Raw genomic sequence first — 11,686 nt, forward strand, 5'->3', positions numbered from 1 at the left:
CTGTTTGCACCGGGCATGTGACCCATATTCACTCACTGGTCATTCCCAAATCCAAGTCTCTGATTGGTCAAAGTTTCAGCTGGTTTCAACGTGAGTTCAAAGGTCGCGTGTTTTGTTCATGGAGCCTAAAAACGGTGATAGAAACTTGCATAGCTAAGCGTGAATGTGAGAGTTTTGAACCAGAAGCCCTAAATGCACGTTTACATTGACTTTTCATTGGAAGTGGCTGCTTAAACGCGTTACTGAGGCCGATGTGAACGGAGCTTTAGGGAAGTGGACGGGTGGAGGGAAGCTCCTCCCACTTTGACAAAGCAGCAGTTTTTGCACTTCCTTGTGTGCTAGCAAGACAGCATTTGCTACAGATTGAAGGTCAGATCTTGACCTGGTTTTGTTTCCATGTTTCTCAAACAATCTTTGATTTCTTGGGTTCTTTCAGATCCTGCTACTGTGAGACTGATGGGATCGAGTCGTTGTTCTGGTGAACTCCAGGTGAAAAATGGAAGAAAATGGAGAGCTGTTGATCACTGGGCATTTCTAAGAACAGAGAGAACATCAGCATATGTGTGCAAGAATCTGAAGTGTGGATCCTACGTTTCATCGACAACTAAACAACATCAAAGAGCAAAGCCAGTTTTCCAGATGGTTTCTCCCTGCTTAGATAAATTTCCAATAAATATGGAGGAATGCCTGTATGTCGAAACAATGAGTAGCCAGACGGTGGAAATCATCTGCTCAGGTAACAAACCTTCTGATGCCGACTGTATGTACGTCTCACTGTCAGTTTGTGATGCGTCATTGAGTCGATCTTAGGGCGTTTTTTTAGTAACCTGAGATGTTTGAGTCCAGAGAATTGAAATATTCCTCATTGTGAACCGTTCTAAACTTGGTCTTCTCTTCTGGATCCACAGACTCTGTCAGGCTGGAGAACGGATCCAGTCGGTGTTCAGGCAGGCTGGAGGTGAAGTCCAACAACTCGTGGTCCTCCGTGTGTGAAGATGACTTTGACCTGCTGGATGCAGAGGTGGTCTGTAGGGAGCTGGGCTGTGGGGCTCCTTCAGTCCTCCAGGGGGCGCTCTATGCAGAAGCAGAAGCTCCCATATTGAGCAGAGAGTTTCTCTGTGAAGGTCATGAGTCTGTTCTTCTGGACTGTGGAAGCTCATGGAGGAAAACAAAAGCCTGTCCACCTGACAAAGCTGTTGGACTCACCTGCTCAGGTACAGCTGCCAGTTAGTCAATGTAGGCGTGTTTCTGTAACATGTTCAATCTCACTGGGAGCTGATGGATCAATAAGCACAGACAGAACTTTTAGTGACATTTACGCCACTATAGAAATGTCTAGAACACCTGTGCAGGTACATCAATCAGTAAAAGTTTGATTGACAGTCATCTCAAGCTCTGTTTGCACCGGGCATGTGACCCATATTCACTCACTGGTCATTACCAAATCCAAGTCTCTGATTGGTCAAAGTTTCAGCTGGTTTCAACGTGAGTTCAAAGGTCGCGTGTTTTGTTCATGGAGCCTAGAAAAGGTCATAGAAACTTGCAAAGCTAAGCGTGAATGTGAGAGTTTTGAACCAGAAGCCCTAAATGCACGTTTACATTGACTTTTCATTGGAAGTGGCTGCTTAAACGCATTAGTGAGGCCGATGTGAACGGAGCTTTAGGGAAGTGGACGGGTGGAGGGAAGCTCCTCCCACTTTGACAAAGCAGCAGTTTTTGCACTTCCTTGTGTGCTAGCAAGACATCATTTGCTACAGATTGAAGGTCAGATCTTGACCTGGTTTTGTTTCCATGTTTCTCAAACAATCTTTGATTTCTTGGCTTCTTTCAGATCCTGATACTGTGAGACTGATGGGATCGAGTCGTTGTTCTGGTGAACTCCAGGTGAAAAATGGAAGAAAATGGAGAGCTGTTTATGCCTTTTCATTTGAAAGAAAAGAAACAATATTTGCAGCTGTGTGCAAGAAGCTGAAGTGTGGATCCTACGTTTCATCGACAACTAAACAACTTCCAAGACAAAAGCCAGTTTTCAAGTTTAGTTCTACCTGCTTAGATAAATTTCCAATAAATATGGAGGAATGTGTGTATGAAGATACAATTAGCAGCCAGACGGTGGAAATCACCTGCTTAGGTAACAAACCTTCTGATGCCGACTGTACGTACGTCTCACTGTCAGTTTGTGATGCGTCATTGAGTCGATCTTAAGTCGTTTTTTAGTAACCTGAGATGTTTGAGTCCAGAGAATTGAAATATTCCTCATTGTGAACCATTCTAAACTTGGTCTTCTCTTCTGGATCCACAGACTCTGTCAGGCTGGAGAACGGATCCAGTCGGTGTTCAGGCAGGTTGGAGGTGAAGTCCAACAACTCGTGGTCCTCCGTGTGTGAAGATGACTTTGACCTGCTGGATGCAGAGGTGGTCTGTAGGGAGCTGGGCTGTGGGGCTCCTTCAGTCCTCCAGGGGGCGCTCTATGGAGAAGCAGAAGCTTCCATATTGAGCAGAGAGTTTCTCTGTGAAGGTCATGAGTCTGTTCTTCTGGACTGTGGAAGCTCATGGAGGAAAACAAAAGCCTGTCCACCTGACAAAGCTGTTGGACTCACCTGCTCAGGTACAGCTGCCAGTTAGTGAATGTAGGCGTGTTTCTGTAACATGTTCAATCTCACTGGGAGCTGATGGATCAATAAGCACAGATGGAACTTTTTGTGACATTTACGCCACTATAGAAATGTTTAGAACACCTGTGCAGGTACATCAATCAGTAAAAGTTTGATTGAAAGTCATCTCAAGCTCTGTTTGCACCGGGCATGTGACCCATATTCACTCACTGGTCATTACCAAATCCAAGTCTCTGATTGGTCAAAGTTTCAGCTGGTTTCAATGTGAGTTCAAAGGTCACATGCTTTGTTCATGGAGCCTAAAAACGGTCATAGAAACTTGCATAGCTAAGCGTGAATGTGAGAGTTTTGAACCAGAAGCCCTAAATGCACGTTTACATTGACTTTTCATTGGAAGTGGCTGCTTAAACGCGATACTGAGGCTGATGTGAACGGAGCTTTAGGGAAGTGGACGGGTGGAGGGAAGCTCCTCCCACTTTGACAAAGCAGCAGTTTTTGCACTTCCTTGTGTGCTAGCAAGACAGCATTTGCTACAGATTGAAGGTCAGATCTTGACCTGGTTTTGTTTCCATGTTTCTCAAACAATCTTTGATTTCTTGGGTTCTTTCAGATCCTGCTACTGTGAGACTGATGGGATCGAGTCGTTGTTCTGGTGAACTCCAGATGAAAATGGGAGGAGAATGGAGAGCTGTTGATGCCTGGGGATTTCTAAGAACAGAGAGAACATTAGCATCTGTGTGCAAAAACCTGAAGTGTGGATCCTACGTTTCATCGACAACTAAACAACTTCCAAGACAAAAGCCAGTTTTCCAGATGGTTTTTACCTGCTTTAATAAATTTTCGCTAAATACTGAGGAATGTGTGTATGTCGAAACAATGACCAGCTACACGGTGGAAATCATCTGCTTAGGTAACAAACCTTCTGATGCCGACTGTATGTACGTCTCACTGTCAGTTTGTGATGCGTCATTGAGTCAATCTTAAGGCGTTTTTTTAGTAACCTGAGATGTTTGAGTCCAGAGAATTGAAATATTCCTCATTGTGAACCGTTCTAAACTTGGTCTTCTTTTCTGGATCCACAGACTCTGTCAGGCTGGAGAACGGATCCAGTCGGTGTTCAGGCAGGCTGGAGGTGAAGTCCAACAACTCGTGGTCCTCCGTGTGTGAAGATGACTTTGACCTGCTGGATGCAGAGGTGGTCTGTAGGGAGCTGGGCTGTGGGGCTCCTTCAGTCCTCCAGGGGGCGCTCTATGGAGAAGCAGAAGCTCCCATATTGAGCAGAGAGTTTCTCTGTGAAGGTCATGAGTCTGTTCTTCTGGACTGTGGAAGCTCATGGAGGAAAACAAAAGTCTGTCCACCTGACAAAGCTGTTGGACTCACCTGCTCAGGTACAGCTGCCAGTTAGTGAATGTAGGCGTGTTTCTGTAACATGTTCAATCTCACTGGGAGCTGATGGATCAATAAGCACAGACGGAACTTTTAGTGACATTTACGCCACTATAGAAATGTCTAGAACACCTGTGCAGGTACATCAATCAGTAAAAGTTTGATTGAAAGTCAACTCAAGCTCTGTTTGCACCGGGCATGTGACCCATATTCACTCACTGGTCATTACCAAATCCAAGTCCCTGATTGGTCAAAGTTTCAGCTGGTTTCAATGTGAGTTCAAAGGTCGTGTGTTTTGTTCATGGAGCCTAAAAACGGTCATAGAAACTTGCATAGCTAAGCGTGAATGTGAGAGTTTTGAACCAGAAGCCCTAAATGCACGTTTACATTGACTTTTCATTGGAAGTGGCTGCTTAAACGCGTTACTGAGGCCGACGTGAACGGAGCTTTAGGGAAGTGGACGGGTGGAGGGAAGCTCCTCCCACTTTGACAAAGCAGCAGTTTTTGCACTTCCTTGTGTGCTAGCAAGACAGCATTTGCTACAGATTGAAGGTCAGATCTTGACCTGGTTTTGTTTCCATGTTTCTCAAACAATCTTTGATTTCTTGGCATCTTTTAGATCCTGATACTATGAGACTGATGGGATCGAGTCGTTGTTCTGGTGAACTCCAGGTGAAAAATGGAAGAAAATGGAGAGCTGTTGATCACTGGGCATTTCTAAGAACAGAGAGAACATCAGCATCTGTGTGCGAGAATCTGAATTGTGGATCCCACGTTTCATCGACAACTAAACAACTTCCAAGAGAAAAGCCACTTTTAAGTATTAGGTCTCCCTGCTTAGATACATTTCCACTAAATATTGAGGAATGTTTGTATTACGATATAATGAGCAGCCACACGGTGGAAATCACCTGCTCAGGTAACAAACCTTCTGATGCCGACTGTATGTACGTCTCACTGTCAGTTTGTGATGCGTCATTGAGTCAATCTTAGGGCGTTTTTTTAGTAACCTGAGATGTTTGAGTCCAGAGAATTGAAATATTCCTCATTGTGAACCGTTCTAAACTTGGTCTTCTCTTCTGGATCCACAGACTCTGTCAGGCTGGAGAACGGATCCAGTCGGTGTTCAGGCAGGCTGGAGGTGAAGTCCAACAACTCGTGGTCCTCCGTGTGTGAAGATGACTTTGACCTGCTGGATGCAGAGGTGGTCTGTAGGGAGCTGGGCTGTGGGGCTCTTTCAGTCCTCCAGGGGGCGCTCTATGGAGAAGCAGAAGCTCCAAAGTGGAACAAAGAGTTTCTCTGTGAAGGTCATGAGTCTTCTCTCCTGGACTGCAACCACGCCAGACTAGAGAGAAGCTCCTCATCGGACAAAGTTGTTGACCTCACCTGTTCAGGTGGAGGAGGAGCCACAGCTTTAAACTGGTATCAGGTGTAATTATTTATCAATAACGTATCTGTTTGTGTCTACATGAAGGAATCATCCGCCTGGAGGGACACGTCAGTCACTGTGCTGGAACACTGGAGATGTTTTACGGTGGAGAATGGGGACCAGTAGCTGCTTCTAACTGGAGCCGGGACTCCGCCTCTGCAGTGTGCGCTCAGCTGGGTTGTGGTTCTTCTCTGTCTACTAGAAGCAAAGACAACTTCCTGAACAGATCAGTGTGGTGGATCCAGCCTCCGTGTGGCCCATCACTGGAAGACTGTAATATTATGCGTTGGGATGATCAAAGCCAATCTACTCTTGAAATAATCTGTTCAGGTAAAACCAAACACCAACCTCATTATTTTACTGATCATGTCCCATTTTGCTGCAACACTCTGTAATTGTAGAATTTACTGATCCAGATCAGCACCAAGTGTGTCAGGAAAGATGAAAACCAGCCAGGTAGACCTTCAGAAAATAGACTGACTGGGCCTAAGAACTTTATTTTGATAGTGAACAGGAAGTTGTGGGTTTAGATACCAACAAATTCTCCTTTTTCTATTTCGTTTAACAAACACTATGATCACTCCAGACACCCAGGTTTTGTTTGATATAAGAAACGTTTAGTCCCCGTAGATGCACACAGGCCATTGGGAGATTAATAAAAACATTAGGATTATTTTTCCAAGAAAAAGTTCCAATTCCTGAAGAATCAAATGTCCAATATGACTCAGCAGAAATCCTCTGTTTCAGTCTCTGTGGTCGGTTTGATGATCCGTTGGGTTGTCGTCTCGGTGGGTTTGATGGCGATGATCCTCGTAACCTGCTTCTACGCCACGGTACTGAACACACAACCTGCACGGCAAATACAGGACCTGAAGTATTTTAAAGTGATGGTGAATTGTTGTCTTTTAGAAAAGCAGACGGAGAACACGAGAGGAACCGAGACGTTCCTGATGGTTCTGGTTCTGGAGGCTGTACAGAGGAGAGGACTGCAGTGTGAAGGAAAGAATGAAGAGTCCAGGCTGCAGCTGTAGAACTCTGCATTACATTACCAATAGATTCAATAAGCAGCAATATTAACATTTGACCCCAAACAATATTAAAGATTAAACTAATGAGTAAAGTAGCTCATTTATAGAAAATGTCATTGTCATTCTTGCTCATGTAATCCTAATTTTCTACAAAGAGAATGAGGTGAGCGTTGGATGCAGATGTTGTCCAAAAGCTGTGAAGTAAAAAGCGCTTTCATCCACCAGATTCATGCTTTAAAAGTTGGAGCAAATGATTTTGGAATGGTACCTACTTTATTGTTGATTAACTCTGTGAGGAAACTGGAGATTCTAAACAGGACTGTAAATTAGGTTGGTTCATTCCCCTACAGTTTCGTGCACACAGAAATAATGAATAATGACTCAGAGACAAAACTTATCTTTTGTGGAGGTTTTACTTCGCACAAACACGAAGGGGACAGACAGATGAACATGGTGCATTCAAAGTCCGAACCCACGAGCTCAGGGATGGGGTTGGTATAAAAACCCTGCATTTGCACATTCAGAAGATCGTCCGATGGACCTCGTGTGAAAATCACGCCCACAGGTTACTGCTGGCGAGAAGCTCCAAGGCTAAAGTGAAGATAACTCTGAAGGCCCGTACACACCGGGACGAATATTCGCCAGGCGTTATTCGCCAGCGTTTTTCGCCACGTTTTTTGTGTTCACACCCAGGCGATTTTCGCTGACGATGAGCCGAGCGAACATGCAATTTCATTCCCTGACATTAGATGGCGCTTAATGTAAAACAGAAATACTCCTGTACACAAGGTGGCGCCGCGCAACTTTACGCTTCTTAAAGTCGCTTTTCACTCAGAAGAAGAGAGCGAGTATTTACGCGATTGTCAGAATCATACAAAGAAAACATGAATATTTCAAGCACCAGTAGCTCCAACTGGTGCTTGGTTCGGGGATATTTTAGAATGTCCGTCATTATTGCTTCGCGGCAGTGTAGACGCTACTTGGCGTCTATCTTCTTCGCTGGTATGTGTGCTCAGCAAGGCAGTTTTGTGTTTTAGCGCCCCCAAGTTGTGTTTTACTGTAACTTCAGAAGCTCCAGACACGTGTGCAAAAGCGCCATTCTCATTGGTCGAGTAAATTTCGACGCGAGGCGTCAAAAAAAAAAAAGACTGATTAGTGTAATAAAAGTTAAAGGGAGTTTCTAACAATTCTTCACAAACTCACTCCAGGTTTAATGGGTCACGTTCATAAATCCTAGAAAGAAAAAGGAGAAAAATAAAGTCAGACAAAAAGGTGTAAGATGAATACATTTGATGTTTTAAACGTACAAGAAGGTTTTTCGGTTACAATTATGGTTCGTGCACCATATCGGCGGTTTGCATTGACTGTATATGAGAACTGGACTGAGTGACCCCTCCCCCCCTCGTGTTGATGCCTCAATAAATCATGTAGTGCCGGCTTCAAAACAGTCCGTTTGAAACCTTTGACAGACTATCCTGAGTCCGCTTTCAAAGGCTGATGTGTAGACCTCCAACAAGCTGGTTGCCATAGAATGGTTGCCATAGAAAAGTTAACCTGGACCAATAACTGTTTACTGACGGCCGCTTTTGAATTGTGGCAAATGGCGGCTTCATTTCCCTGGAGGCGGTAGTAAGCTGTTTTCTGTGGGTGACATCACACTGGCTCAGTCCAGTTCTCTTTTACTGTCAATAGACGTTCATCATTGTTTTGGGGTGTCCACTGTGAACAGATGCTCACTGGATTGGCTAATATAGACCACAATGCACTGCTTTTGAACTTTTTGTCATTTGAAAAAAAAAGAAACTTTATTTCATCCACATTTTCATCATCATAACAGTGGATTTATTAATATTCTTTATAAAAGTTCATATTTTTGCTATTGAATAAAATAGAAGCAGTGAGTTGTGGGTCCATGTTGTGTTACAATCCAGCCCACTGGTTTTTCCTGCACTATATAGTTTTTAGTGGTAGAGAGTAGTGACACAATCCGGCCTAAGATTACCTTTATTGGCCCCGCCATCACTTAATCAACTAGCTTTTATGGAATATTTAGAATTTACTTCCATTGAATATTTGCAGACGTTACCAAGGAAATGCAGGACTCAGCAAACTGAAATACAGATCTGGCAAACATTAGGACCAATCAATCATGCCAATCACACCAGATGTGTCCTGGTCTGGTTCAACAACAACCACCACCGTGCCGTTGACATGCAGGGTAGAAATTGGACGACTGATGGTGGAAGAAGGAGAGGAGGAAGAATTGTTAGTAGACAGATAGAAGGAAAGGCAGGAGTGAAGGACTTGGAGGAGGAAAAAGATGAGTGACAGCACAGCCGTGGATGGAGAGAGCGTATCCAGACGGCACAGAATGTTGCTGTGGGCTTGACTCTGGTGGTGAGGATGATGAAGAGGACAGGAACAGTCGAAACAGGAAGACACTGAACTCGATTCACGTGTCAGGGGCGTCATGTTTCCAAGTTAGGGTTGTCAGCTCGACAAGGCGCACATTAAGGCCTTCAGTTTTCTTTAAAAAAGCGCCTTAAATATGGATTATTTCTGGTTGTTCTATGATGTTGAAGTGATTCTGAGAGGGACACCGTTTGGTTGAGTCTTATTGTGAATGCACCAACGGGATAAACGTGTAGCTGTGTCGGACTGTGTTTATATGTTTTCTTCCTCCTGACATGTTTTTCACATGTTATTACCAACATAAGGAGTTTCCGTGGTCAGAGGGAAACCCAATTCTGAATAAAGATGTGAGGTCAGACAGACGTCCTTAGAGCTGTTGGTTGTCTGTTTCCAGATCTCCTGGTGGGAAATCGTTCTGAGCTCTTGGTGTCTGTTTTTTGATCCGGTCTTTAGTTTTCAGAAATAACCTTGACAAGGCCTAACGTCTAAACTTTGTCAAAGTTTGGCACCACATCAAACAATCAGGAGCTCAGCTTTGGCCCATGACGTGTTGATGATGTCATCAGTGCGCTGACACCTTAAATGTCAGTTCAGGCTCAAAGCTGAGCAGCATTAAAACAAAGATTATTGATCTGAGATTCAAAGCAAACACCTGATCACAGACGTTGACAGTCCTTCCTGTCTGTTGGGGTTTTAAACGTTGACTCCTTGACTTCCTGCTGGAGGCGATTCGATCAGTTCATCAGATAATTACAAGCTTGTTACTCAGAAAATTCAGTCTGCTTCTCAGGCTCCAATGTCAAACATTCAATACTGAAACAGTCATGAATTTATTTACAGTCTTAATCTGAAAACAGTATTTATGACAATCCTACCGGGAAAAAAAGTGTTTGTATTTTCACCTTATGTTGACACATTTCTGTTACTTTTGTTTTTCTGTTTTCATAAAATCTAACAGCAAGAAAATAAATGTGTGTATCCCTTCTGGACAGATTAATTTAATCAGGTTCATCAGGTTATGAATCATTTTGCAGAGGAGGAAGCTGTAGATTAAATGATACATCTAAAATTTTTATGTAAAAATAAAGTTTATTTACAGTTCCTGGGTGATCCTTTATGTTTGTCTTTTCATTTTCTTGTATTTCAGTTCAAGTGATAACACATTTCTGTATTTCTGTATATTTCTAAAGTCAATAAAGTTTTTGGATGGACTCTCTCAGAATTGTGTGGAATCTGTGCCTTTCTGAAATACATTTCCTTGCTCATGAGTTCCTCGTCAGCAGAGATCTTCATGGATCCAGGAGACGCCGTCTGAGCCTCTGGGGGGGCTTCAGCCTCCCCCTGAAACTGCAGATGTTCCTCTGGTTCCAACACAAAGGAACCTCCAAACAGCTTTTTCCAGCTGCTTGGATGTGAACAGAAAGCAACATGAAAACACGCTAGTTTACCTGCAAAAGGGTTAGCTCTGGCTGCTGACGGTGCAAAAACCACACCAAAACAAATGGATTGAAATTTGAAATACTGCACATTTCCACGTATGGAAGGAAAAAACCCAAAACGCTTCAGTCTTTGTTGCTTAGTCAACATATAAACCCTTTTGCAGCAAACAGTTTCTAGACAAAAGTGTTTCAGAAATGGGTTTCACTTATAAATGTCTTTTTATGTGTAAAAATAAAATGTTTTAAGCCTCAGTCCCACCTGGATGCCTCCATCATTTATCCCCCGTTCAGATGCTTGTGACAAAGGCTTTAAGGAGATAAATTACAACATTTCCAAGAAAAATACCAGCAGCGCCGAACACCAGCAGGCTTGGAGCCCCGACCTGCGTCCCACATGTCCGTCCCAGCGGCATGGAGGCTTCTGGGTAACGACTGCTATTGTAGATGTCCCCCTTCAGGTGTCACTCTGGAGGTTCCAGCAGGCGCACCACGGCGAGTAGACGGGTCCAGAACCTGATCATCAGAACGGGGTGGACGGCCGCATGTCCACCTGCAGATGCAAAAGACGCAGAGATGCATCGGTTTGGATGCAATACTATCAGATTTACACAATTCATGTTTCAAAAACACTTTAAACAACTAAACATCTTTAATCCACTGATGACACAGATCAGGGGGGCAACTACCTAATTTCATAGGGGGATGCGCCCCCCCCCCCCCCCCCCCACACACACACACACAGTCATAAATGCACACAATAAAACATTCCATCCACCCCTCCTAAAGCTATCTGAACACCCACATCTTTATTGTTTAAATATAAATGTCATTACTTCTTATCTGATCATAGATATGACCCAGCAGAACATTTTTGTGAGCTATTTTTAACCAGATCCCTCCAAATTTGTGTGGTGAAGGCCATTCAGAAGAATCTTCTGAGAGGGGAAAGCCCCAGCCCCCTCCTTTTGTACATCTCTGTCCGTCTCCCTCTCCCTCTAAAATTAAATAAACCAATGTGTTTTTAAAGTGAAAAGCATTTTATTTAAGATCCATATGTTTCTGATCCGGCCCACTTGGGCTCAGACGGGTTGAATGTGGCCCCCGAACATAAATGAGTTTAGTACCCCTGCTCTAGACAATCATAGTGGGCGTCCTGGGGGGCACTAGCGTATCATGTGCACCTCCTGTGTGTGGTCAGTAAGAGGGCCAGTCCTCACACCTATTAACGACTAGAGTGCAGCATCAGGACGCTGTACGACATCATCACCTGTACATCATAAGTGCATGTAACTAGACGCACGACAACGCTACGTTCCATTTAAGTGCCGTTCCTTGTGGCGGCTGTACGAGCCTCAAGACACACATGTGCTCCCCTTT

The 11,686-nt window shown here is 43.9% G+C and overlaps 1 long non-coding RNA gene across 1 annotated transcript; it reads left to right on the forward strand.

Moving 5' to 3' along the window:
- Positions 1-5,017: 5,017 nt before the first annotated feature.
- On the forward strand, positions 5,018-10,087 carry LOC111948480 (uncharacterized). The gene is made up of 4 exons (XR_013647194.1): positions 5,018-5,395; positions 5,476-5,760; positions 6,178-6,263; positions 6,340-10,087. It is a non-coding gene; the product is annotated as an uncharacterized LOC111948480 (long non-coding RNA).
- Positions 10,088-11,686: the final 1,599 nt, after the last annotated feature.

The sequence above is a fragment of the Oryzias latipes genome, chromosome 13 (assembly GCF_053564925.1).
Source record: "Oryzias latipes strain Hd-rR chromosome 13, Olatipes_Hd-rR_3.1".
Lineage (NCBI taxonomy): Eukaryota > Metazoa > Chordata > Actinopteri > Beloniformes > Adrianichthyidae > Oryzias > Oryzias latipes.